This window comes from Pavona decussata, unplaced genomic scaffold (assembly GCF_977016875.1).
Source record: "Pavona decussata unplaced genomic scaffold, jaPavDecu1.1 SCAFFOLD_223, whole genome shotgun sequence".
Taxonomy (NCBI): Eukaryota; Metazoa; Cnidaria; class Anthozoa; order Scleractinia; family Agariciidae; genus Pavona; species Pavona decussata.
The window spans coordinates 3,607,136-3,635,126 of record NW_028145628.1 but is presented as its reverse complement, the minus strand read 5'-3'; the positions used below and the strand labels follow the sequence as shown (position 1 = coordinate 3,635,126).

The 27,991-nt window shown below is 38.8% G+C and overlaps 1 pseudogene across 1 annotated transcript; it reads left to right on the top strand.

Moving 5' to 3' along the window:
* Positions 1-57: 57 nt before the first annotated feature.
* LOC146459232 (uncharacterized) lies at positions 58-27,864 on the top strand (annotated as a pseudogene). The gene is made up of 30 exons (XR_014858035.1): positions 58-182; positions 1,146-1,415; positions 2,394-2,501; positions 3,277-3,681; positions 4,516-4,782; positions 5,773-5,908; positions 6,646-6,751; positions 7,248-7,362; positions 7,663-7,821; positions 8,575-8,748; positions 9,266-9,445; positions 9,995-10,165; positions 10,699-10,850; positions 11,662-12,030; positions 12,365-12,583; positions 13,026-13,705; positions 14,401-14,706; positions 16,285-16,520; positions 17,047-17,320; positions 17,694-17,828; positions 18,654-18,785; positions 19,320-19,749; positions 20,592-20,855; positions 21,720-22,109; positions 22,812-22,951; positions 23,518-23,677; positions 24,803-24,931; positions 25,628-25,882; positions 26,428-26,646; positions 27,707-27,864. The product of XR_014858035.1 is annotated as an uncharacterized LOC146459232 (transcript).
* The last annotated feature ends 127 nt before the right edge of the window (positions 27,865-27,991 follow it).

Genomic DNA, 27,991 nt, shown 5'->3' with positions numbered 1-27,991 from the left:
AAGTGCCCTATACTTCCGAAGTTTTAACCCCAATCGTAACCTCTGGATCCTTCATCTCTTATAGATCGTTCACTATTGGTGACTGTCGCCACTGGTTCCACATCATTGGCCCTCTGTCATGACTCGTGTTAGTCCTGGAATACCATTGTTAAATCTGGTGCTCACAAATCTCGCGCTTCTAGGTTTGTAAACATTGAATATCCAAGACAAAGATTGTTTTGTTAATTTTGTATCAAGATATGCTGTCTAAGCCCGAAAACAATGAAAAATGCTTGTAGCGCCTTCCGAATAACTTATAGTGAATTGTAACAACTTATCGAAACCATACCCTTGTTCAAAATCAAAAGACAGTTTATAAAGTTTAAATATCCTAACGTCACTTTGTCTTCTATGGTTACATGTAAGTCGATATTTAGCTTCTTATTTTGCATAGAATATGAAATAAAACAAAAAGAAAAAAAAAACCCGTCAAAGACCAAAAAGTTAATAAAAATAAATAATCACATTGTTGCTAATAGCAGTCCAAATACATAGTAAAATGGTATTTTATTTTCCTAGTCTCTTATCCTATATGCAGTTAGTGTTGGCTATGAATATTGCTTTAGGTGAGCTCCGTTTGTTGGGATAGAAAATAGTACACACCTGAGGTGAATGAATTTTGGCCAAGGGTGTGGCTGTTTATTTAACACACTCATGATGCATTAATCAGATCCGCGAGGGTAAATAAAGTTTCAGTTCATTCATTTCATTAGTGGCCAAGCAAAAGTAAGATGACAAATTAAAAGCAATCCAACGAAGAAATGAAAAAGTCAGGGAGGGAGGGAGGGAAGGAAAGAGGAAAGTTATCTTGACTTGATTCGTAAAACTAGCGAAGAGATACTAAAATTTTGTTTTACTCACATGGATTTTAAAAATTATATTTTGCAATGTCCCGGATGTCAGCATGATGCCGTTTATCGGATGCTGGTTACAGAGTAAGGCGATTGCGCGACAGTCACATATGTTTGTAGGCACACGGCCTCTAAGCCGGAGCACTATTTTGAAGAGATGATGGTCTTACTCGTTCTTGACCGGTCCTTGTTACTATATTTTGTTGAATACGGTAACTTTTCCTAACTACGTACTTCTTATCCACTTGTGTTAAGTGGTATCCCAAGTTTTCTACAATGTGGCCCCGCAGTACCCACAGTCAATCTATATGGGCAATATGTATGGTCCTCGATCGCAATCAGAGATATACTACAATAACTACTTCAGCAGAGCTCCCCAGCAAAATGGACCACAAGAGTGGGAATCACCCGCGAAGGGACCTCAGTTTATCTATGCCCCGCATTCAGACACAGGTCCGCGGAAGACAACGGAGATTAAAAGTGAAAGTAAAAATAAGCTGCAGGATATGACTGGCTCTGTTCAAAGTAAGTGAAATATAAAAATTAAATGCATTCGTGATATGAATTCACCGTTCGTTACTTGAGCTGATTGGCGGCGTGCTAAACCGACTTTTTGTTTGACCACTTATGTCACTTATAAACGACTTGAAAGCCATGTTTATTTTATCCATTGCACATTGTCGAAAAAAGTAGTCGCTGACGGACAAATGGATTGATTAATTGACTGATTGGCTGATTGGCTGATTGCTAAATTGATTGATTGATATGATTGATTGATTGATTGGCTGACTGGCTGATTGATTGATTGATTGATTGACATTGTTTCATGGACGAAATAACTCCTCACTATTTTTTTATGTAAATGATTAACTGACCGGTTGTCTAATTACTTCATGGAATAAATGATTGTTTGACTGCATAACTGATTAATCAATCGATTAATCGTCTATGATTTTGATTTATTGTATAATTTATTGATAAATTCACTAATTGTTTAACTAATTAACTAAGTGATTGACTGATCACTGAATGACTGACAGCTGCATCTGACTTTCTATCTGACTTGATTGGCATATTAATATTTCATATTTTTTATATTTTTTCAATAAACCGCGTTACAGGTTGACTCACTAACTGATTGACTTGCTGTGGAGAATTGATCGACGTACATTAATTGATTTATTAATTGAGTTATTGAATAACTAATTGATTGACTAATGTCTGGTTTTACCAATTCTACAGAGGTCATAAAGTAATTTGACAACCGTAAAGAGATTCGAGTCCTGACGTTTCAAGGGCCAATTGAAGAGCTAACGCTCTAAATGTCGGCACTCGAATCTTGAGCATCTCTTTACGGTGTCCAAATACCTAACCATCTCAATTGATAAAACCAAACATTCGTTTCTACTTCCCAACGACGAATCGCCACAGTTTCTTTAGAAACTAAACCTCTGATCTTTTTATTATTGACTGACTAATTGCTTGATGCGCTTGATATTACAGCAAATAAAAGTGTTCCTTTGCATGAGAATACCACAATCCTTGCAAGTTTCTTGCATGCCCCCGTAGAGAACGCCTCACCGAGATTATCAGTGTTTTCCTCAAATAAAGGTAGAAAACCTGTAATTTAAAATAGATGATTACACTGTTAACTTCATATAAAACATCATGAATAGCATATTTATTCATCATGAATAGCATCATGAATAGCATATGAATAGCATATTTAGCATATCATGAATAGCATATCACTTAGCACGTCATGAATAGCGTATTTAGCATATTTAATCAGGAATAGCATATTTAACTTACAGTTTGCTATTATTAGCAGAATAAACAAAGACAGTGATTTTAATTTGTTGGAACTAGGTATTGTATAATTATATTAAATTTGGTAGATTCCCAGGCATTCAACTAGAACACATCAACCATAGATGAAGATAGTGGAGGATGATTGCATCTACTCCACCCCCTCTCCCTAATTTCTTTCGACAGTTGAGTAAACTATGGAAAGGGAAAGTAGAGACCTTTTGCCGGTCCTTCTCACTTATGTTGTGGTTTAAGTAATGTTTAAAACACGAGCAGCAGTGTTTTATCGGGATTTAAAACCACGAGGGGCAGCCGACTGGTTTTAGACCAGACAAAACACGTGCTGTGAGTTTTTTGAACGGCTTCAAAACTGAGCGTGTGCCGGTCAAGAGAGTCCATAACAATGATGCTTTTGTGAACGTTGGAAATAAGCATACGAGAAAAATATTAAACACCGCATACTAATAAGGAGGAGGTTTTATCGTGTTTTAAAACCACTGCACGTGATGTTTTATCGACCATTTGATAGATCAATGGGCTTATGTCGTTATCACATGTATTTTCTTTTTGTTGCCAGATTCTGGACTTGCCGTCCACCTCACATTTGATAACATCCAAGGTCAGCAAATTATCGGCAATGCTGCTAAAGGCATCGACGGAAAACTTGTGGGACAATACGCTCAGAATGCATACAGCAATAAATGTCAAAAGGGCATCGAATTAGCTAAAGGACAAGGATACATTCAGCTGGATGGTAACAAACTCGATGCCATAAGTAAGGATGCTGTATCAATCTCAGTATGGATTCGTCTCGTCAGCAATGATCGCGTGAATACCGTTTACGGCAGCGTAGGACCAAAGGGAACACACCACCTTGCAGTAAAGTCTACTGGTTCACCAAATGCGGTCGTTCACTGGCGGCACCAGTCGCCTGATGGGAAAGTTGTTTTTGATATCACAACTGAGCCTGCGGTACCTGCAGGTTAGTGACGCTTATATTCATTGTTTTTAAGGACCTCATGAAATCGCAGTTTATTACATGACATTACAAACAAGACACTCTTAAGTGTTTATGATTTGAGCATACGACGGAATGAACCTAAGCGAGCGACTAAAAATATAATACTGATATCAACAACTGATGACATTGCTGAAGACCATCTACAAACGAACCACAGAGTTGACTGGGACTCTGCCAAGTGCATTACCTATACAGTACGGATTACCATCAACCAATCACTTTGAAAAGATGGTTTATTAACTTAGAACAAACGCCACTGGATTGCATGCAAAAACAACCCGCACCTTGCAAACGACTTATGGACAACATCAACAAAACAGACCAACAATAGAGAAACCGACTAATTTTACTAACAATAGCCAGATCCCGGGGGGGGTGGGGTACTTCCTTATAAGAGGCTAATGGGGATGTGCCGCTGGATGGGGTCGGACATGAATATTTGACTAACAAAACAGGAATCGAAACTCACCAATCAATTTATACACACTTCACAACCAATAACATCACGGCAATGAATGAACAATAATTGAAATCGCGAATTCGCTGACTAGTAAGGTCAATAACCAAAGACATCTCAGTACCACCAAACAAAGATCCACAATTTACTTGACTACTGCTCTGTTTCTCGAAACGTCACTGAGTTAATAGGACTAAGCAATACTTCTCAAGAACTGGAAGATCATGACTTGCCTACTTATAATAAAATTTCGTTAATACCATATAACTCCTATCAAAATGTTATACTAAAAAAAATCTGTTCCCTAAAACATAAAACACTTTTTCTTTTTACCGTAGGTATTTGGACGCATTTGGCCGTTGTTTATAATGGCGGCCTGGGAAATGCAAAAATATTTGTTGACAGTGTGAAGATTTTAACGACAACAAAAGGCGTGGTCAAACAGGCGCACGTGCCATGGAGTACTCCGATCACCATCGGTAAATTTACCGGAAATGATGCAGCTTTCTTCTCTGGTGCCATGGACGAGTTTTATATTTTTACAACCGCTCTGATGCACACTGAAGTCGAGGCACTGATGTCAAAATGCGAATTTCCAAGCGACAGTAAGTGTACCGCGACTTTCTCCCCACGGCTTTGGCAATGCACCATCTCTGGTTTAACCACCTGAACGAGTCAGTTTAAAATAGCCAAATGAACGTTAATGGGCATATGAGAAATAAAAAAGACCCATGTCCTTCAAATAAAACATAGTTCCGTCTTTATGCACTTAATTTCTTGCAATTTCCGGATGAAAAATTCTTTTTTTGATTCCTGTAAAAGACAATATTTTAATACAGTTCTATAAACTGAATGTTAAGTAATCAGTTTAAAACACGAGCGCAGCCGAGTGGTTTTAGACCCGATAAAACACATGCTGTGAGTTTTTTGAACGGCTTCAAAACATTCCTGGAAAAGCGTGTGTCAAGAGAATTCATAACAATGATGCTTTCGTGAACGTTGGAAATTAGAATACAAGAAAAACATTAAACACCGCATGCTAATAACGAGGAGGTTTTATCGGGTTTCAAAACCACTGCACGTGATGTTTTCTCGACTATTTGATAGATCAATGGGCTTATGAATTATTAATGAGTTTTCGAAGTTTAGGCTTGTAGCGTGTATAGGCCATAGGCTTCGTTAGATATATTCTTCCTTGTACTCTCCCCTGATTCATTGCCTTCTTATGAAACTTGTATAATGCATTAAGGGGCAATCTGGTTAAATGTTATAATTTTCAGCGTTTAATTTTTATCATCGAGGTTTTAAGTAATCCAAAATACCTCAATAGCCACATAAATCTTTAGAATTTTTAAGGTGATTGTTAGGACGTTTATGAAGAACAAAAGGGTGGGAGTTTGATGAATAGTTGAAAAAATGAAAAGACGTCGATTGAAAATTAAATTAAACTTCAAACCTCGCGGGGATATGGACTGTCTAGTAGTGTGTTCAAAATGTTTATTCATCTCTCTTTTTTTGTGTCATAATATACAAATAAAAATTCAACCATGGAGATTGTCTCCTTAAATCAGGTATTTTGTATTCATTCAAACCAGGTGTTTTGTATTTCGTGGACGTCACCACGGGCTCCGAATTTAAATCCGGGACTCCATCCCGTGTTTTCCTAAAGCTGATTGGTGTAAAAGGAGAACATGGCGAAGTGGAGCTTGGGACTGAGTTTGATAGAGGAAGGTTAGTTCAAATCATTGTATACGTTAACCGCGGCCAAGAAAAGTAGGTTAAAGATAAGGTCTTCATTTTAAGAGATCAAAGATGATAAATGTTTTCTAAGAGTGAGTTTACTAAATCATTTAATAAGCTCAAAGGACTCACAATAAACTTATGACCTTTGGGCTGTCGTCCCTGATGGGCGTTTCTTATTCCTCACGTTTGACTGCGGTTAAATGCTTTTGTAACTGAGTGCCTGTCCCAAAGTTCCAATTTAATTGGTTAATTTTGGGTAGAAAATCAATAAAAATATAGTGAATAACCTTCGTTATGACAATTTTGAGGTCCGCAACGGGAGGTAATGACGTCATATGACGTGTAATTACGTCATGTTTGGCAAATGGTGGCCATCTTGGATTTCTGAATTTCTTCAAAACTTCAGGAAAGCTGCATAATTACTCGAAATGTAATCAAAACCAGTGAACACTACTTTGATGTTAAACATAAAAGCTACAGTAGGAAAAGTACTTTTTCGTCATTTAGAAAAGGATTTTCCTTTTTTTTCTGAAAAAGACTGCCTGTCAAACATTGGTTGCCATGCTAACAATAAACACTCAACGACAAAAATTTTCCTGAGAAAATTTCTCTAAAAGTCCTGTAGATGTTTAATAAAAATAAACAGCGTACTGTTGGAAGTATAACTGATATAAAATAGTGTCATAAAAAAATATGTTCAACTCCTCTTCTTTTTCTTATTTTAGTACTAGACCCTTTAATATATATTCCACCAACATTGGCAATCCATTAAAGATCAGCATACGAAAGGACACCAAAGGATTTATTTCTACAGACTGGTATCTAGAAAAGGTAACAAGTCTGATTTCACGCCTTATAATATTACTTCCAGTTAGATTACGTTATGTTAGGTTAACCTAATAAGCCGACATTAGGTTAACCTATAGTTCATCCATTCTTGGATCAGTAGTCCTCCGCTCATGTCTTTCGGTTCATTTCTTAGCTAGTTAATCTAACCCACGCCGCTCTGGTTTTCGAATTGTCGTTCCTTCCACGTTTTCGAAAAATAGTCAATGTTCCCTCCTGAACGAACGGGTTTCGCGAGGACTCATCAGCCAAACCTTAAATAGTTCTGGATCAATCCTACTATAGACTCTCATCCCGTCCAGTGTGCAATAGAAATGTTCGTAGATGATTTAAGTCGTAGAAATCATAGTTTCGTATCAGCCTTGAATGCTGGTGGTATGTGCCAACCTCTTCGTAACTTACGTTATTTGCACTAGTTATGCATTTTAAGCCTTCTTAATATAACCTGGTGCGCTAATATGACTATCTCTTGACTTCATAGGTTGTCGTGACTATAGATGATCGTACGGATGGACCCAGCTTTATTTTCAACTGCAACTGTTGGATCGGTAAAGGGAAAGACGATCTGCAGAAGTACCTCACGCCGGAGAAGCATGGTCAGTTTTAATTTTCTTTAAGTATCTCTTAAAACGACAAAATAGTTCTCCAAGGTTCCAGAAGCCACAACAATGAGAAAATAACTTTTCGGTTCAAGTATCTCTCAAAATTACAATATGGCTCTCAAGCCAGGCAAAAAAGAAAAAGGACTTGTGTAAGTAACTTGCAGCTACAATTCTAGTTATCGCTGAAGATTACTCCACGTTAATTCTTGTTCTAAACCAAAGAATCCCCTTGGTTAAGTAGCGATAAAAGTTAAAGTTGATGAAGTTCGAACTAATTCGAAATTTTCGTTGCAGTGGACGGCAACTGGTCGCCCTGGAGTGGGTGGAGTGGCTGCGGAGCGGGGCTCTGTGGGGGAAACAAAAAAGTTCGAACCAGATCTTGCACCAATCCCCACCCCACCCGTGGCGGGAAAAAATGTCCTGGAAATTCCTTTGAAGAAGGAAGCTGCCCAGGTATGATTGAAAAAGATTCTTATGGAATAAAAATAAACCTTTACACTTTGCAGAATTAATTTGAGGAAAAACCCTCGGTAAACTTAATCAGTATTCAAAAATAATTTTCAGAATTTGTGCTTTTGTAGCAAAGGCTCTAAGAAACTTTGCGGTTGAGTTGATAACGCTTTTGGCACATTTTTCAGCCCTCAAGGAGTCACAAATTAGCCTGGAGACAACTAGAACAGTTTCTCCAAAGCTCCGACTTTGACTGCCTCGCTATTGAAACCTTTGATACGTAAAAACATCAACACAAAAGGAAGAGGTGAAAATGACTCCAGAGATCTTTAATTCTGTCGATCATCCGCGTTCCTTGTGTTATTTTCTTCCAGTAGCTGAGTTAGCTCTCCCCCAACCACGGATAAGAATTTTTTAACCCCCAGAAGAAAAAGTTGACATAGTGCAGGGTATAACAGCAATAAGACACTAGGCTGACGGGAGATGGCCTGCAAAGCAAGCGTTCGTGTGGGGCTTTGTACGTTTTTCATTGTTTGATCGTAATTTCCGTGCGGTCAAACGGCGAAAAGAAAGCCCAAAACTCAATGGAAAGCAGGTTTTCCGGGATGAATTTCACCCAAGAGGTATCTATAAACAAAATGTAATTTCAGTTTCCTGTGCGATTTGTGCATGATAAACGCCTTGTGATCACTGTACTGTCACCCTTCAGCCATGACAATACAAAAAAAAAAGTTTCTGTTTGAATTTGTCTTTCAGTCGATGGTGGTTGGGGTGCCTGGGGAGCTTGGACTCCTTGTAGCAAGACATGTGGCGGTGCCACGGTAACACGAGAGAGAAAGTGCGATAACCCAGCCCCTCAAAATGGCGGCAAACAGTGCGATTCAAAAGACGCTAAGGAAACTAAAAACGACTGTAATCAGCCGTGTGAAAGTAAGTCAATATAACAAGAATTACAATTTCACTTTCATGAATCAAACAGGGTAGGAAAATCAACATTTAATTTAAAATGAGGGAAAAAGACGCTGGGCATTTTATCTTGAACGTTGCACTACATTTCGATTCATATGTTAAATACGTCATAATAAACAGTGGAACAATAATGCAATAAAAGTACCATTGGACAGTTTCGATCTGTGAGAAGAGCCTCAAAAAGGTTTGTTCCACCGGTGTAAATGCTTCTTGTAACATAACTTACTCCAGGTTTTCAACAAAGCATAAAGGCTTGAAAGAGTATTCGTAATAATATTGTATGAAAAGCGGCGGTTTTTATCTAATTCATTGTGGACGTAGCAATATACGCATTGAAGCCCGTACCACTGGTCATTGGTAGTCATGGCATCCACCACTACTCGGATTATTCAAATAGAACAGAACGCACCTCATCTTCAGTTGTTTGTGAAAAGCTGTGCCAGAGTATTCACTATTTCCATTCCCTACCCCACCCTAGCCGTTCCCTTGGACGGCCAGTGGACCGAATGGTCAGAGTGGTCTGCCTGTGCAAAGTCATGTGGAGGAAGCAAGGTAACTCGCACAAGAAGCTGTGCCAATCCCCCTCCCCAGAGGGGTGGAAAGGAATGTCCTGGAGAGGCAACTGAGACTTCTTTTGACTGTGAAACTCCATGCCCAGGTAAAACGCCATGTTTTTGTTTTAATTTAATATTATTTATTGTTCGACCTGCACAATTAATTGGCTTATTGATCTAAGGCCTTGTTAACAGTGTGAAGGATGGGAGGGAGAGGAAAGATAAGAGGTTTTTTTTGTGATTTTTAATATCTTTGTCAACAGTTCAATGACATAGCGACATAAATCAGCAATGAGCACGTAGATTAAATATCACGTTCTAGCTTATTGTAACTTGAATCATTTCATAAGCTTTATATCCTTACAGCCTTGTTAATCTCCTGCTATGTTTGCTATCCATCTTTCTAAGTAAATTTCCAGTGCCTCTGCTATTAATGGTTAATCACTATTTTTAAATAGCTGTAAACAAATGCGTGTTTTCTTGAGTTGTTAATAAGAGATCACTAAGCAAACATCCTCTCCGATTACCCTAACCACGCGCGATTGAATTGACAGTTTACTCTGATGTCCTTTCTGATACTATATATTACCTGGAAACGTAAGAAGGATTGACAATCAGATAACATTTATCTATCTTTCCTGTAACTTATTTAGTTGAAGGAAAATGGGGCGAGTGGGAGCCTTGGTCCGAGTGCAGCACTACTTGTGGCCCTGGGACCAAAGTAAGAACACGTGAGTGCGACAGTCCGGTGCCACAGTATGGCGGAGAGTGCCCTGGTAACGGGCAGGAAACAGAACCTTGTACAATCAGAGCCTGTCCTATAAGTAAGTAAACACTGCAACAGCGGAGAGTGTGTCAGTTATATTTAATATAAGTGCAAAGCTTATTTAATAGAATGGCTTTCAAGACGCGACCGATGAACAAGACCAAACCTCATTTTAATAAGACGATGGTGGTTAATTCACCTTTATTTTTGTTGTCGGGAAAACATAAGAGAAAGATTGTTGCTAGGTTTAAGCAACAACGCGGGTGGGATAGGTTGGGGTTGTAATCTATGATGAAATAATGTCTTTTTGGAAGAGATTAATTCATTTCGACTTAATGACTAACGCAACAGATACTCGCTGTTTTGATGGACGTTAGCTGTATAGCTTCCAAATCACAAATCTTAATTGAGACAGAAACTTTATATAACTTCCCATACTCTGTTTTAGAGTTAACCACACTTGTTTCTTTTATTTTTAGAAAGAAAAAAATCATGGCCTTATATTAAAACAGCAGGCGTGTGACTACATCAGGAACATACAATTCAGAATACTTTAAATAATTAAATACTAGTTCCATTTCCCCTTCTTAGATGTGGTGAATGGAGTATGGAGTCAGTGGGGTCCCTATAGCGCATGCTCTGAAACAGAGTACTGTAACAGAGGATCGCAGGTTCGCACTCGCTTGTGTAACAGCCCCGCACCTCAGAACGGCGCCAGGAGTGTCCTAAAACGAACTGTAAAGGTAGGTAATTTATAAACCGATATAAATAATTTATATAATAATTTATATCACCGTACGGCTGTGCATGTGCAAGTTTACGAAAACTTCAAGGGTAGCTTACGTTCTAATTTTCAACCTTCACTGAACAAGCTTTAAATGGAAATTTTGCAGACACAAGAATGAAATGTTTCGTATATGACCATAGTGACAGGCAAAGAAAATTAAGTACTTGATGGAAAGCCTTCTACTTGGCAAGAGACCTGCCTTAGATCTAAGAGTCATAATATAAAAAATCGGTGATTTTTGTGAAGCCTACCTTAGTTTTCTTATCTTATCATTTGCCTTCAGTTTATTTATTTTTGCAAATGTTATATTTATTGTGGCTTTCTAGATGGGAAGTGAGGATAGTCACACAAAATGAACCCTGAAATTAATTTCAATTCTATATAGAACAGCTTCATTTCTCGTGGCTTATTTTAACTTCGTTGATGAAGTGCCACTAAAATCTCAAATAATCCCCGCATTGAAAGCCACAGAGAATGAAGCGAGAGAAGGTGGGTAGAAAAATGAAAAAAAAAATTAATTGAATTAAATTGCAAGCAAGGAGTGAAGACAAAAAACAATCAGCTGGGAAATAAAAAAAATACATTGAAATTCTCCTGTTTTTGTTACAGCCGAGATTTATTTTATTGTCAAGGATTCAACCTTATTTTGTTAATAAGTTTTTCTAATATAATAGCAGTTTATATGTTATATATTAAATAGTCTATAATAACTTCGGCTATAATATATCTGATATCTGCCAGTTCATTCGCACTTTCCTTTGTTTTAGAAACGCCAGAGAATGTGGCTGCAACAAAGACAGTGGAGCCAGACTCGTTTTTGGCAGTAATGTGTGGCGCGACAGAGGCTGAACTGGTCAGCGATTCTCTGAAGAGTGATTTAGTCGCAGCTGTTTTTGTAAATCTTCCTAAACTCGTTCCTAGTTTAAAAGGCGGCTACTTTGCAATCAAAGAAAACACAGGCCTGTTGGACGAGATATGTTTCGAACCAAAGAAATTGCTGACCATTACACAACTGGCTCAACTATACCCCAACTTTCGGGCGGCCAAAAGTATGCCATTCTTTAACGTCCCTGGCGATGATGAGCACGTGAAAGGAGTGAAGGTCAACTTGAGGAAGGACATGGCCTTAAATGGAGGTATATATGTTGAGCGCATAGGAACTTCACATATACACTTTAGGTACCTTTTTCCCATGCTGACATACGAACTTCATATATACTCTTTGCGAATCATTTTTCATTGCTAATATTAAGGAACTTCATATATATATATATATATACTTTGCGTGCCTATTTTCATTGCTGATAAATGAACTTCATATATACACTTTGCGTACCTTTATTCATTACTGATAAAGGAACTTCGTATATGCACTTTGCGTACCTGTTTTCATTGCTGACGAAGGAATCTTACAAATATACTTCGCACACATTTTGTTTCATTGTTGAGTTTTTCTTTTTTTCCTTTCAGTTGAATTTCTTCTTGATACAACCTCAAGCTACGCCCCAACTGATACTGTCTCCCTTGAGAACGTCATGTTTCTTTACCAAGTGTCTCCAGGAAATGAACGCATTGTTGCGCACGGATTTAAGAGAATCGGCAGAGCGCTGTTTACATCTTATGCCAGTTCAGTTGGGAACACAGGAGAGGTGATAGTGGAGGGTTCCAGCAACCAAACAGCGTCCTCAGGTAAAACAGGTTTTTTTTTACAGGATAAACAAGTTACGTAACTAGACCAAAGATTGTTGACAGAATTGGGTTTGGTTAGCTACGAAAGAATTGTAAGTGGTTGCAATTCTGTTTTCAGGTACACGTGCAGTGCACACACAACGTAACCCATTTGTCTTTCAGTGCCGGGTTAAAGTAAAGAACTTTCTGTTGAGATTTAGTTAAGTCAACTTCATTAATGGTGGCGCAAAAAAGTGTAAAGCGTCTACACAAGGACTTGCGTTCCAATGCGAAAGCATTTTTTTCAAAGAGGCGCAAATGCGTTTCTCTGCGTTGATGTTCATGTTAAGACACCAAATATCTAATTCAAAATCATGATATAGTTTATCGTAAACCCTAAAAACAACTAAAAAAGGGTTATGAAGTCTGCATTATGCTATGCTGTTTCATTTTTTTCCGTTAGAGGAAATCGAAGCCGCGTTGTCTCCGCGAGAATCTGACTATGTGATACGCGTAGCAAGACATGTGGATCCCAGGTTCTCGTCTCACCAAACAGATCTTGCAAAAAGCACGCTTGGACACGGGAAAAAAGAGAAAGCTACGAGGCACAGTAGTGTCACTGGAAGCGTGGCACACCGCAAAAAACGAAAACGCAGTTACACGTCCAAGTGGAAAATGCGATACTCGACACTCAAAAGCCAGCGACAAGTGGTGCCTTCATATTTATTCGATCCTATTCATAAAGTCGATGAAGATGTAATTGATAACGCTCTGAGAGGAGTAAATGGAAGCCCTGGTTTCATCATGCCGCACCGGGAAAATACCACGATGAATCCGCAAGAACAAGACTCGATAAAGGGAAAGCTGGACCAAAAGATTCTAGACTTGTTAAAGCGCTTGGGACTGGGCCTAGTTACGATATCTGACCTGTCTTTGAGCATAACTGCTGACATGAAAGAAGTGATTCTGCGCATGAGTGGAAAGGCGGCTCCAAAAAAGATCGGTGGTTGGTTTAATTTCGAGATTGTACGCAAAAATATATTTGCTGTTGGATTCACAGCGGAGCAAGCCGGGTTTGAGGATTTCACAGAGAAGATGTTCAACACGAAGCTTGGTTTGTTTAAAGTGCTCGAGAAAACTACGGTATGTTAGTTAATCTTTAAACACTTACTTCCCTAAAGAACAAGTACGAAGAAAGTACAAAACTGTGTAGTTGAGAAAATACCAAGAAAATAGCATTAGTTGGAGGCCATGAGAAACTAAAGAATGATGTTGAGGCAAAATGTAACCGTTTGGGTTTTTTTTTAGTTTTCGTTGTCATAAATAAAAAAGGTACATTTCTTGAGTTTTTATCCCTTATTTTTTCAAGCCTTCAGATGGAAATGAGTTTTAGAAAGTAATGAACAGCTCGAGTTTGAATTGTAACAAGCAGTATTTAAAAAGCCATTCCAGTATCCATAGGCACTTCCTTGTACAGCTTAGTAAAGGCACCACAGAAGAGTTCTGTTTAATAGCTTTCTGATGTAGGTATCTAACCTTAAAAGTTAAAACTAACCTTTTAATACAGCATAACAGAACCACAAAACCACAGCATAATTGCTCCTTATTGTTCACTGGAATGATCACCAGTCACACTTTAGAGTTTTTTCATGCCAAGACACTACCAATAGGACCAACACTAGGTTTTCGCTAGAATTCTGTTGTTTAAATTAAGTTCACAATACAAAAAATGTTGGATTTCCATTATATTCCACTTGACGTTCAATATAACTTCATTAACTTTCCTTGGCTCGGAATAAATTTTTTTTCTAAGTTCATTATTCATTGTTTCATTGCAGTTTGGCATTTCATTTGCTCAGAAAGGATTCAAAGTCACAAAGGACACCAAATTCAAGAATGAGCCTTTGCAGTCGCTGATGACCAAAGAAGTCCCGGATGGCCTTTTCGTTGCCGCTCAAACCAAGTTTGCTGCGAATTGTGGGGGTGAATCAGTTTGCCAGTTTGGTAAGATTCTTATGGGTAAGGATTCGTGGTTGAAGTTTCATGGTGGCATAAATGCAGCAGGCGTTAAAGTTGCGGCTGGTATGTATGGCATTCCCATTAAAGGAGATCTGAAGTTCAACAAGGTGGAACTGTTTGTCGAGGTAGGAAATAGGCCAATTAACAGTTGCTTTGAACCTCATTATGAAAGCGAGGCTTCGTGGGTAGTTTTTGTTAGGAAAATGGTTTACATTCATGTGGCAAACCAAAGTAATTTCCACATGAAATGTTTTGCACTTAGCCTCGGTTTGATAATGAGGTTCAAAGCAACTCGTAAATGGCCTATTGACTTTTTTCTAAAGCTTTGACAGGTACGGTGGTTTCAGGGTTAAACTCAAAAGTACCAATAAATGATCGGACTTAGGCAGTGAGTTTTTCAAATCCAATCCATTTTTTATTGTTAAGTAGTATTATTTTAATCAATTTACCACATGTGTCTCAGAAAAATATGAAGATGTTGAAATTAATTAAGCTGTTAAAAAAACTGAAACAAAACTGGTTTTCGGACGCTGTAATTTATCGTAACTTTCAATAAACGGGTGCGCCCGGAATGAGACAACTTTTTGTTCTCAGAACGTTTGTTTCTTTTTCTTACCGGTTACAAAACAAACGTGTAGTTCTGGGGAAGAGGACGTCATTCGCATATAATAATGTGAATTTAGACCGTTCCAAGGCTGTTCTCTGACGGTCTAGTATTTAGGAAGTGAAACTATTCTTCTTGTGGTTCAATGAACCGTACCGCGCTAGAAACCGAATAAAATTCCCGTCTTCACTTTATATTTAAAAGGTAGTTAAGTATGAATCAACAATTTTTTCGTAATGGATTTAACTATAAAAGTTAACGCTAAAAGAGAACGACGTTTCGACCGTCCGACGGTCAAGGGCAAAATCAAACCAAAGGAACATAAACCTCCAATTGTGAATCAACAAAACGTTGTTCATTATTTCAAATGTGGTCTGTGCGATGCAGACTATGTTGGCTTCACGAGTTGACACTTACATCAACGTGTGGAGGAACACAAACGATCAACAATTGGCAATCACGTAAAGGACGAGCATGCACAGGATCCAGAGACCATTAAAAGCAACTTCAAAATCCTGAAAAAGTGTCAGAACAAACTCGACTTCTTGATCCTCGAGATGTTGTTTTATTCGCGACCTAAAGCCGAAACTGAACAAACAATGCGACTCGATCCGCTCGAAGTTATTTGTTTAATCATTTCACTTTTAAATACCTTTTATCGTTTTTAGCATTCCTTTCTATTCATCATTCACGCTATTATTTATATTGTTTAGATGTGAATATCTTAGAGCTTTTTAAGTCAGTATCTCATTAGTTTTTTTCACAATTGTATATAAGCACATGCTAACTTTTACTTCTCATTTTGAACTTGAAAATGACCGTCGGACGGTCGAAACGTCGTTCTCTTTTAGCATTAACTTTTATAGTTGAATCAAAAGGAAGATGTTTTCAGAAAAAAAAATGCGTGAATTGCCGACGGATGTACTCCAAAATATTTGCAATACATTACAGAGACGACCGATGGTAATACAAATACAAGCTTACTTTCATTTTAGAAAAGACCAAATTCAACATTGCTCAACTTGATCTATCATATAATTTCACTTTATGCCAGGCTCTATAGTGTAGTGTGCTCAATTTTTTTTTTCTATGTTATTAGGTTAAGTATGGGAGCGCCTCTGTATTGCCTAATCTTGGATTCGCGGTAGAGCTAGACGTACCCGTCAAGGGAGAAGTAAACGACAAAGGAGAAGAAGTTCCCGGCACGTCCCTGCAACTTGGAGGAAAGCTTTTTGTCACCGGGGGAGCTGAGATTGGTACAACTTTGTATATGAAGGGCATGTGGAGGAAGGCTTTTGGTTTGACTTACCTCGACATTGGAAACATTCAGATCGGGTGAGGAAGGCATTCATGATTTACAGCGTATCATAACTGCGAGAGTTTCCTGGATTTGTTGACTGTTGTAGCTTGCTAATAGTGAAGTTAACATAATAAAATGTAAATGACAAGATGGCTTAATTGATTGCCAGCAGCTTCAGTTAACATAGTAAAATGTAAATGACAAGAACTCTCCTCAAGGTGGCTTTGTAACCGCATTTTTGTTTGAACTTGTTCGATCTATGAAGTTGGTTGCAACTTGAAAACGAATACCTCAGATTTTAGAGTTGTAATGTACTGGAAATTCGGTGCAGTTTTCTTCATTTTCGGTTTCTTTTTTTGTGACGAAAATGAAGGCAAAATTTATGTGATTTTTCTTTAGAACAGTTTGAACTTATTTACAAAACTGTTCCTCAAATCCATGCTGAAAAGCAGTGGGGCCAAATCAAGTAAATTTTAAAAGTTTAACAAAGCGATCTATCTGTTTTTGAATCGTTATTGAAGTGCTGAAATGATACTCTTAGTTCTATATTATTTACATCAGGTTTACAGTAACACTAGCCGGAGGTGTTCCAACGGAATTCAAATTCAACGGCCGCTTGGAGATTGGACACGACTGCCAAGGGGCGGACGACTTCAAAGTTGAGGGGCGCTGTATCTCAGGGGAGGCCTTGGTAGGAATTAGCGCCAATCCTGCCTCTCAGTACATTTATGGCGAGCTATCACCGGTAACGATTGGAAAGATATTGCGCATGCTCGGCTCAAAACTTCAGCTGCCTTCAGCTGTGGAACAGAGTGGATTTCCGAAAGGATTGATTGTAAGTATATAGGTAATTTCTAAGGGCTGGTTCAATCTGGTGACCGAATCGGAAGCGTAAGGGCCTTAAGTTCTAGTGTTAATAAACAAAAGGAGACGAAATCGCAATCGTAAGCTCAGTGGAATCGGAATCGCATGGATCAGAATGTTTCCTTTTTCTTCCGATTCCGCCTCTGACTCCGTCGCTTGCGATCGAGTGCAAACTGACTGATTAGATTGCGAGTTTGCCGTATTAGCAGTCCGTCACTGGATTATGCTGGCAAATTTTACAACCTTCCCGTGACCAGTGAATAACCTAAACAGGAACAACACCCCAGCTGAACAGCAACTTCTCTCCTGGTCGTTAATTCTTTGATCCATTCATTCCTTCTCAGATCTCCGCATCGTGGGCAAATCAAAAAGTCCCGTATGCCGGTTCAACAAAAGCCATCAAGAAAGGTGTTTACATTAAAGGAACAATCAACATCCTGGGTTTTGCACCCGCGGTAGAAATATTACTAAGCGATGAGGTAATGATGGTACTTTCTGTTTCGTAGGTATTTATTCTACTAAAGGGAAAGGAGAAAAGATGAACATCATGTAAATTTATTAAAAAGCAGAACATTGGGTCACGCCATTCCAGCGTTTTGTTTGGCAGTCATCGAATATTTAGCAAGTATACAATGACCGAGAAATAGCGGGCATAAAATCGTAACTTCTTGTCGTTCTTGCAAATTAAAATCAGCAAGATCTAGCAACATATCTCGGGTTTTTTCAATAAAACAATTAATTGACTCGCGCTTCCTGGATGTAGTGTGATTATAGACCTTATTAAAACAAATGGCTGACATTTTAATATTCTTGTGTTTGCATTCAAATTAGCCCTGCTAACTTCGTTCTAGATTTAAAAAAAGTCAAAAGAATAATTATTTTTAACATGAACGAGGCAGGTAGGCTAGTCAGGCATTTTTGCATACGGTCTTTTGCCAACGCCTCTTTAGCTCTTTATCATATCCTATCCAACGTGAGCCTCGTAGAATGATTGTTACATAATTTGATTCGTATTTTACACTTTCGGGAATGGACATGATTTATCATGTCACACTATCTTCCCGCGCTTACATCTTTTAAACTGGTAATTCTGTTCTACCGTGCGCAAGAATTGCTGCTGTTTTATTGACAGAATCTCTTACCTGCTTAGAAACTCAGACGCTCTTCCCGGAGCATTGTGGTCAACTAAACACCTCCCCCTACGCATTACATTTGTACTGGTTTTGGGTCAACCCCAAACGCCCCCAGCTTAGTCAATCCTCATTAATATTGAGTTCCTTTACTAAGATCTTTCATGATTTCAGCAAATAAACTTTGACCTTGAGTTGGACCCTGTGAAGTTACTAGGGGGAGTAGAAGTGGTCCGATCCATAAAGGACAAGAAAAAAGGCCCAAAGTTTTACCTTCATGCCAAGAGAAGCCCTCTTGAAGCAGAGGTGGGTGACAAAGGCCATAGTTGATAAACTTCTATCTGATGCCACTATAACGAAACAATATTTCCTCCTTGTGATGATGATAAAAAGATGCGTTTGTTTAAGTGTTTGGGGGTCTTACTGCTTTGACATTTTTGATTGTTAAAAAAGGATCAAGACGGCGATTTAGACGTTATATTAACTACAATAATTAGACTCCTATTGGTTTAGATCGGGGCTAAACATTTTTTCAATTTGAACTTAACCTTTCTTTAAATGGAGGCAGAAATTTTCTCCTTGTTTGTTGGTTTTGAGTCGACAGTCGACGATTAAATTAATGTTGGCCGAAATTAAAGTTCGGAAGCACTCGGAAGTTCTTCGGATGATCTTCAAGAAATGACACAAGAACCTGTTATATTCGTGGAAAGTTTATTCGCTTGCTGTAGCTAGGTTTATTTGTTTCTACATAAGCTTAATTCCAGAAGTAAAAACATTGATACTATATTTGTAATGGGTCTTGTATTTTAGAGACAATCGTATATCCTGTTCATTTATCAGATATTTATTCAAGGAGCTGTCGTCATCTTCGGATTTGAAACAGAAATCATGTTTAAACTCACGAATGAACAAATGGAAGCCGAACTGGCCCTAAACCTGTTTAACTTGTTCAAAGCGAGAGTCTGGATTGCAGCAGGTTATGGAAACCCGTTTGCCGGAACAGGATTCCAGGCCAAGTTTACCATAGAAACCGGTTTTGGTGAGCTGTCAAACCAGACTGCTCAGGTGTTAGTAAGAGGACTCTTAGCTGCAAGAAAAGCTCTGGAAAGAGCCAGAGAGACGGTAAAAGACGCTAAAGTTGCTTGTGAGAGGAATGCGGGTAGTTTTTGTGACGTATGCGAAAAACTTGCGTGCGATGAAATTTCGGAGGAATGTAAACGTGCCATGGATGATTTTAAGCATTTTATTGGAGAGAAGGTGGACAAGTTTGGTAAGTAAATTCCGAAGTAAAATAGTCTGTGTTTTGGACAATTCGCTGTAGCTTTTTGTTGGAATTTCCATTTCCATTTGTTGTTATTGTATTTTTGCGTATTAGCCGCACGAGTACTTCCCCTACCGCTCCACGAGGACTGGACACCAGTTAATTTTATTCAGGCGTTGCTCATGTAGATGGCGTGGACAGTGGGTAGACAGCTTTTTGCTTTTCCTTTCTTGGGCTTGAAAAAGAGTGTTTTGTGCTTTCAGTCTTGTCGAAAGCGATTTCCTTTCGAAAGCCATAACAGTCTGTGCTATCAGAATGAGAAATGGATGGGAAAAGAAGTATGCACTCCTAGATAAGCTACCTTTAGTATGAAATAAGCCGCGGTGAAGGAATCTATGTGGTTTTTGAAACGTTTCCCGCGGACACCCTTCCCACATTATGGACAAATTATTTAGCCCAAGAAGGCCAAAGTCATGTGATCTCTACCTCTGTATATATTCACAATTACTAAAAATAGATAGACTCCTACGTGAGTCAATAACTAGGTCCAGAGACGCTAAAGCACGATCGTATAATCTAAAGCGCATTCCTGATTCGGACAAATCCTTCTTTCACCAATACTCAAAGCGGGGTCCAAAACTGGCCTAATCTTGTACCTCACTAAAACAGAAAACCACCTAATTGAAGAAACTTCTTCAACGAGGACAAACCTCTGCAACACGGAGGGCTTCCATATTTAATATGGACACACGCTGACATTTTTTCTGTGGTTTTTGGTCCCTAGCTTGTGTTGGACTGCAACGATTTTTGCTTCAGCGTTAAAATCCTGTACTGTTGTATTTGTTTGTCAGGACGAAAACTTAGAAGTATAGGCGAGAAATTCACATCTGCATTTACACAAGACAGAGCCATGCGCTATATGGATCTTTTAGCAATGGGAATGAACTGTCACCATAGTAACAAGTATTCAAACTACGTAAATAGAACTTGTCATAGCAGTCACCATAGTAATAGTACAACGCACCGCACGGCAAGACGCAAGAGGTTTGTGGGTAAACTAATGTGTGAGAAACTGGCAGAGAAAGCGTGTGGGGTGACCAAGGACTTGTGTAAAGGTGAGGCTGTAGCTAAAATAGCGAGAGCTAAAAATCATTTCATGGAGAAAGTTATTGTAGTGTCATGCATAGTGCCAGCGCTTTACCGTGGCCACCCAACAAACTTTTTTTCAAGTTAGCCAATCAGGATACGCGAATTTGATAAACGGTCACGCCTCCTTGCAAAGTCAAACAGGCAAGTGACCCAAGAACGAATTATTGAAACATGTCGTTTTGCATTTTATGAACAAGGAGGAAGATTTCCCGATTGGCTGACTTGAAAAAAAGGTTTGTTGGGTGGCCACGGTAAGGCGCGTCGCACATACTCTTCACCTTTTTATATAAATGATTTATAAAGATACTTAGGTAAGGAACTTTTCTCGTCTTCTGTACCAAATTGTCAGAGTTTCAGAGAGTAGAGGTATAGTACTGGATCTCACTCTGTCTTTGAAACCAATACGGTCATTCACTTGATTTTTAAGCGTGGTCCCTCTGAATAAAGACTTTTTTAGTTAGTATTTTCTTCTTTTGCTTAGAATTAGCATCTTATCCATCCCAGTTATGATTTCATTTATTTATTTATTTTTTACTTATTACATTTCCTTATGATTTCCAATGCACTTCTTTTTTTAAGTTTTCTATTAAGCATTTAAGAGGACGTTCCTGTAAAATCACTTCTAGTCAAATTGCTATCCTCAGCAAAGATTATCATCAATCAATCAATTCATCTCGGCATCCTTATTTGAGAGGCTCCACTGGAAGAAAAAACGTCAAATTTTCACCGAAAGTGAGAATTTTGAACAACGAGATGTTAACCGATTGCTTCCAATTGAGCACCCTCATTCATAACCTTTTTTATTTTTTTTTTGTTTCGGTTTGTGTCAGGATCCTGCAATGTCGTCGGACACATCACCAAAGGAATGTGCAAAACACTCGACCTAGCTCACCACGGTCTTTACTTACTAGAAAAGAGCACGTACTGGGCCGAGCGAGCTGTCCTCGGAGCAGCTAACAATATTCTTATTATCCACAAGTTGTCTTTTGAGACTCATATCACGGCTACACCACTGGACTCCTCGGTAGCTCTTGGTGCTGATGTTAGTATATTTGGCTGCAGAGGACAGTTTAAGTTGGATTTCAACTTGGCTGATCCGCTGAAGAATGTTCATCAGCTCGCGGACGCAGCTCTTGCGTATTTTAAGAAGCTGTTCTCGCCGCGGTTTTCAAAGACGATTTATGATGAACCGAGTGAGGAAGCTGACTACGAGTTTGCTGGTATGTATCTGCCGGAGATACAATTACTATAGTAAGTACACTGAAGATTCCATGAAAAAATGAAAAACATTATGACGATGACTGTCTGACTGTCTGTCTGTCTGACTGATTCTTTCTAGTCTGCCTTTTATTGATGGATAGACTGCTGATTAACTGAATTGATTGATTAGCATTGTTGTTAGACAGAATGATTGACTGCCTAACTGTTTGACTGACCGATTGATTGATCGACCCAACGATTGATTGATTGAGTGATAGGAATTATTGACTGATTTGTTTGATGGTCCACTGTTGATAGGATCGAACAAAGATTCGATTGAAAGAGAGATCGCCGATTAATTGATCAATTGGCTGTGTTGTTGAACAAATTATTGATTAAATAATTCATAAACAGATTGATTGACTGATTGTTTGATTGACTGATTGATTGATTGATTGATTGATTGATTGATTGATTGATCAGATGATTGAGTGATTGATTGATTGTTTGATTGATCAATCGATAGAAGGATTGATTGGCTTGATCCTGATCCATTGATGCAAGAATCGATCCTGAACGATTCGATAGCCATATTATTGGATTGGATTATGGAGTCTTCACCAGGCTCTTGTTCTCCTGCGTTTACCTATGGCCTTATGTGAACTAAATGAGTCATTTTACAGCTGATTCGTTTAGGTGTTTTTCTTTGTTTTTATCCTCAGGTGAATTCCGAATCCAACAGAATGGCAAAGATGACTGTCTGTCCATCTCACCCACCTCACAACCAGGTTCTCCTGTTATAATGGGATCCTGTGACGGACACGTGTCAGAATGGCTGTTTACACTGACAGGGGGGCTCATGGTAAGTCATCTTCTGGATGGAAAGAGGGAGGGAGTAGCAGAACACCCATGGGCATATTATTGAGATTTCGGGTTTTGTTTTAAGCTCGAAACACTACTCTCTAAAATGATACTTGTGCGTTACTAATTCACTGCTTTACCATCTGAGCTGCCGACTGGCCACGATGGAAACAGCTTTTGAGTGAATCTCAATCTGATCCTACATGTGTCCAGGAAATGCAATCATGTAACAAGCATACGTAAAATGAATTCCCATGTCAAAAAAACAAACAAATAGGCCAAGGATGTCAGGGTTTCGATTCAACATTAGAATCTTCCTTGGGGATTGAAATAATAAATGCAAACCATTTATTCTAACATGTAGAGACTAAGTAATATATGTCGCTTTGTTCGTTTGGTCCGTAATTGGAAAATTAAACCAGTTAAGAAGAATGTCCCTTCACCGACAGTTGAACAAGAAGATAAATAATTCTTCCTTCCTTATTAGACATTTTGGAGTAAATTACCTACCTCTGGTTTCCTACCTCCAATATCTTATTCTCATTTCATATACACATTTTTTTTCAGAATGCCGATTCCGGCCTCTGTGTGGCGATGGGTAGAGAGCAGGGCCTGGATCTACTGAAGCAAGAAATTTGTGACGTCAAATCTGAGGAACAGAGGTTCACCTGTAAAGGAGACAAAGTAACACCCGTGAAGAATTCTGGGTTATGCGTGACGGCCTCTGGTAACTGTTTCTCTGTTTTCGTAATACCACTGATGTTTCTTCAACTGGCCCCGTCAACTCTAACCGGCGTTTTCGTTAATTTGAAAACGCATACCCCAAAGTCTCTTTCGAGCTATTTTACTTTTAGTGATCATTCTTTTATTCACAGGATATCCATGTTTGATCAAGTAGCGATGTTAGTCCCTATCTGTCGGTTAGTCAGTTCTTTGTAGCTATGACGATGGCGCTAGGAGTACATTAAGGCGATGACGATGTCACATCACGTGATAATAATGTCATAATTGCCAAATGGCGGCCATCTTGGGTCCGCCATCTTGGATTTCTGGAGTTTCCCAAAACGTCAGGAAAGCATCAAAGTTGAACGAAAAGTTAACATAACCATTAAAAGCACACTAATATCAGCTACAAACATAAAAGCTACTGTAAGAAAAGTATTTTTTCGTCATTTTGTAGTCATGGTATCATCATGACCACTAACCAAACACATAAAATTGTTTCCAGATAAGTTTCTGGAAAAGTCACCAAGTGTCATGGCGTTTGCACAAATATCAAAAAAGAAACTTTATTCAGGTTCAACGCTGCCGCGGGCAGAATCCGTCCCCAACCCAGCCTAGTTAGGGTAAAGAGTTCGCTGATCGTCCACAATAAAAAGATAAAAATTGTTATTTCAATTATTTTCCGTGACCAGCCACTAGCTACGATGTGTTGGCAGTAGAAAACGCTTCCAAAGCAGCTAAGGTTGGATATAAAGCTTTTTGTCTGTTTTAGAGGAGATAAAACCGGGCCGAAGGAATTGAAATGGGCTCATGTAGAAGTATAATACTGGTTTCAGTGCTTTTTCTGATAACCGCACCAAGTTCGCTGGGCACCATGAGCGTTAATCTGTGGAGTAGGTAGAGGCATTTGCTGAAATTTACGACGTCGAACAAAAAATTATGATAAAGTAACTGAAACAAAAGCTCGATCTGTTTATTCACTGCTCTTCACTTGGCTTTGATGGCCACCAAAAATAATTTCCCATTACATTGTATTAACACCACCACGAATATTATTGTTGTACTTTATCTTATGATCATGATCATGATCAATTTATTTTCTATTTATTCTTTCGTTGACTTCTTTTAGCTGGCAAAACAGGTATGGGAAAAGTGGAAGCCAGGTTACTAAAATGTAGCAACAGCTCACGAGATGCACAAAGGTGGATTCTACACGGCGATCCCAGGGTGCTCTCGGTGTGCGACAAATTTGTGGCGGGTAAGTTGGTCCAGTGAGCTGACTGAGCATGTTAGTGGGCTTCACTATTCATTTATAAAATTTCTTATGTAAGACGGTCTTGAATGATTGCGTTCGACCCTCGCAAACTGTTCAATGGCTTAAGTTTAATCATCAGCTGACGGATAAACGTAATTCTTTGGTGTCAATTAATAGCTCATGAAGTGAAGCGTGCAATCAGTTAGACCGCTAACCAAAAAGTAACTCCACTGACACCTAACATTATAACGTCAATCGTGAACGTTCTGGTCCAACTCCATCAAAAATCAGTCCATTCGTTGGAAAACTAGCTGTAGCCGGAGGGGGAAAGGGAGGGGGTTTCTCCATACTTTAGGTCATAAAGAAATGTCTTACTCACCTTCGTAGTATGCAAAAGGGTAACGCCATTTAAATGTTTAGTATTTTAAAGGGTTACAAACATAATGAACCGAATTCAACCAAATTCATGAATTTGAAATTATCGCAGAAATTACAACGCAAAGATTAACGGCCGGGGCCTTCCAGTATGAAACTTTATTAAGTACTCCTCAGGGAACTGCCATTAAAATTCGTTTCTTTTGTACTGTTGACTGTCAAAGATGTACATACCCAAGGAAACTCTCATAAGACACCGCTATCGTAAACCGTTAAATTAGTCGAAATGAAGAATCAAAGAATAGTGATATATTCCATTTGCAGACGTGGCGTTGAACAAGCCTGCTCTTCAGTCCAGCCTGATGGTCCTTGATGATCTTGAGAGTGAACCCAAGGATGACCAAGGGAACCCAATCGTGATACCTGGAGTGGGCCCTGAACTGGCTGTGGATGGGAACATGTCTACTATCCCCTCAATAGGTTCCTGCTCCATAACGGCCCTTGAGATGGACCCTTGGTGGAGGGTGGATCTACAGAAGGAGCATATCGTAACAGATGTCAATGTGGTCAGCTCATCAGGTATAGCTTCATATATGCACTCATGAAATGATAGTTGTCAGTATCAAAACTCGTCAGTCAGTGTAAAAACACTCATGTAATGTATGGTTTCTATTCTTTGATATTAATAAGTTTAAATTCTGATTGGTTGAGAAAGTGGCAAGTTTTTCTCTTTTTTTATTATAGCCAGTCTCACTGCTTTGAAAGACAAACCAAAGCAAACGTTTTCACACAAATAACCTCCAAAACTGAATTGAAACTTGCACAATTATAACATTGTCACATAATTATAATTGCTCCAAATAACCTACTGATGCCTATGAGAAACAAAATTGTTTGACCAGTGAGTGTTCCCCACAGTCTGCTGCTTTGTGCAGCGGCCAAAATGCAACGAATACGTGGTATATGTGAACAAAAACAAAGTTCGCTTCTATGAAGAATCTTTGTTTTCTCGGCTTTAAAATGAACGCTAAAGTATAAAAAAATCGTTCCATCAATATTATCGCGTTTCTGTATAAATGGTGATTCACTGCATGGATAATTCAATGTACATCTCTTGGTTCCAGGCCCTCTGTCGAGCCCTCTGTCTAATTTTGAAGTTCGAGTTGGTATCCTGACAGACCACAAACAGAACCCAATGTGCGGTGACCAAGTGAGACAGCTGGCGGCCGGGGAGGTCTGGACAGCAGAATGTAAGCCACCAATCCCAGGGCGCCACGTGTCCGTCAGTATGGTGGGGAAGGGATATTTGACGATATGCGAGGTGGCTGTGTTTGCGAGATCAGGTAAGTTAGCCAGCAATAAATAACAAACTAGCACTAAATGAGCAAACTTTCTTCCTTTACAGGAACTAATATCCCCAACAAGCTGCAGACCTCGATGATTGTTTTCACTGAAATGTCTGAATGTGGGAGATCTGGGCACGAAATTAGTCGGCAACAAGCGGACCATGTAACGGGATTTGGACTTTTACTTTTCTACTCCACCTGCAGGGCTACAATTGTCTGACCTGTAGTGAACTTGGATTAATAATAATAATAATAATAATAATAATAATAATTATGGTAATAATAATATTTAATATTTCTACTGCGCAAATTAACATGTAGATATGATCAAATGCGCAATAACCAGGTTCATAGGGCGGTTTTTACATTTATATACTATTGTTATTCCATCTTTAGTTATAATTTAGTAACATATCAAACCTGAAGAATGCTAGTCTGGCGCGCCAGCTGAAATATTGTTTCGAAACTAACACGTTGTATCAGCTTTGAAGTAGTCTTTGGACTTCTCACATTTCATTTTAATTAAGACTGGAAAGAAATTTGCTTCTGTCTTAGTTTTGGTTTACTACTTTCAGGGTCTATGTTAGACTGCGGGATTACGAGATTTTCGCACTTCGACAGATTTTGGTGCATCAAATTTAATATTTAACATAACATTTTGCAAGGATGCATAAACTCGTATTTGTCACTGATAAAGTACCCTTGAACCGGGCAAACGTTTTTATTTTGACGTTCACCGATACAACTAGACGTGGATTACACTGACCTGTGCTTATTTGAAAGAAGGGCACTGGGCCCTGGGCCGTCATGACCGATTTCAATTCTAGAATGTACCCTACAATCGTGACTCCACGCATGTTTTCTCACACTTAAGTTGTTGTGATTGGTTAGTATAGTGCGACACTCCATTGAAAACCGGTGACACACCAAAGAACAAGCTGACATTAGATCGGTATTCTTCACAGAATTTATTTTATAATAGCGCATGGTTCCAAATATGGGTAAATGTTTTAGTCTGCCGGCATATTTTTTAAATATTGTTTTGTTCTGTTCATAGATAATCAAGGAAAATGCAGCTCAGAACTGAGCAGAAAAAGGGAAGAAATAACGAACACCGCACCAGAAGATATATGACTAAATAAGCTTGTTTGATTTGAATACGAGTATTAAATACTTGGAGTTTGCAATAGATGTTAAAAATAAAAGAATGAAGTCATTGAAGAGTATCGTCTTTATACATTCGCGGGTACGTTCATGTATGGTGTGGCACTACAATACCAGCATTCTCTCCTTCAGCTCAAGGTCAGAAGAGTGAGAAGACCAAAGTGCGCTCAAATGCATA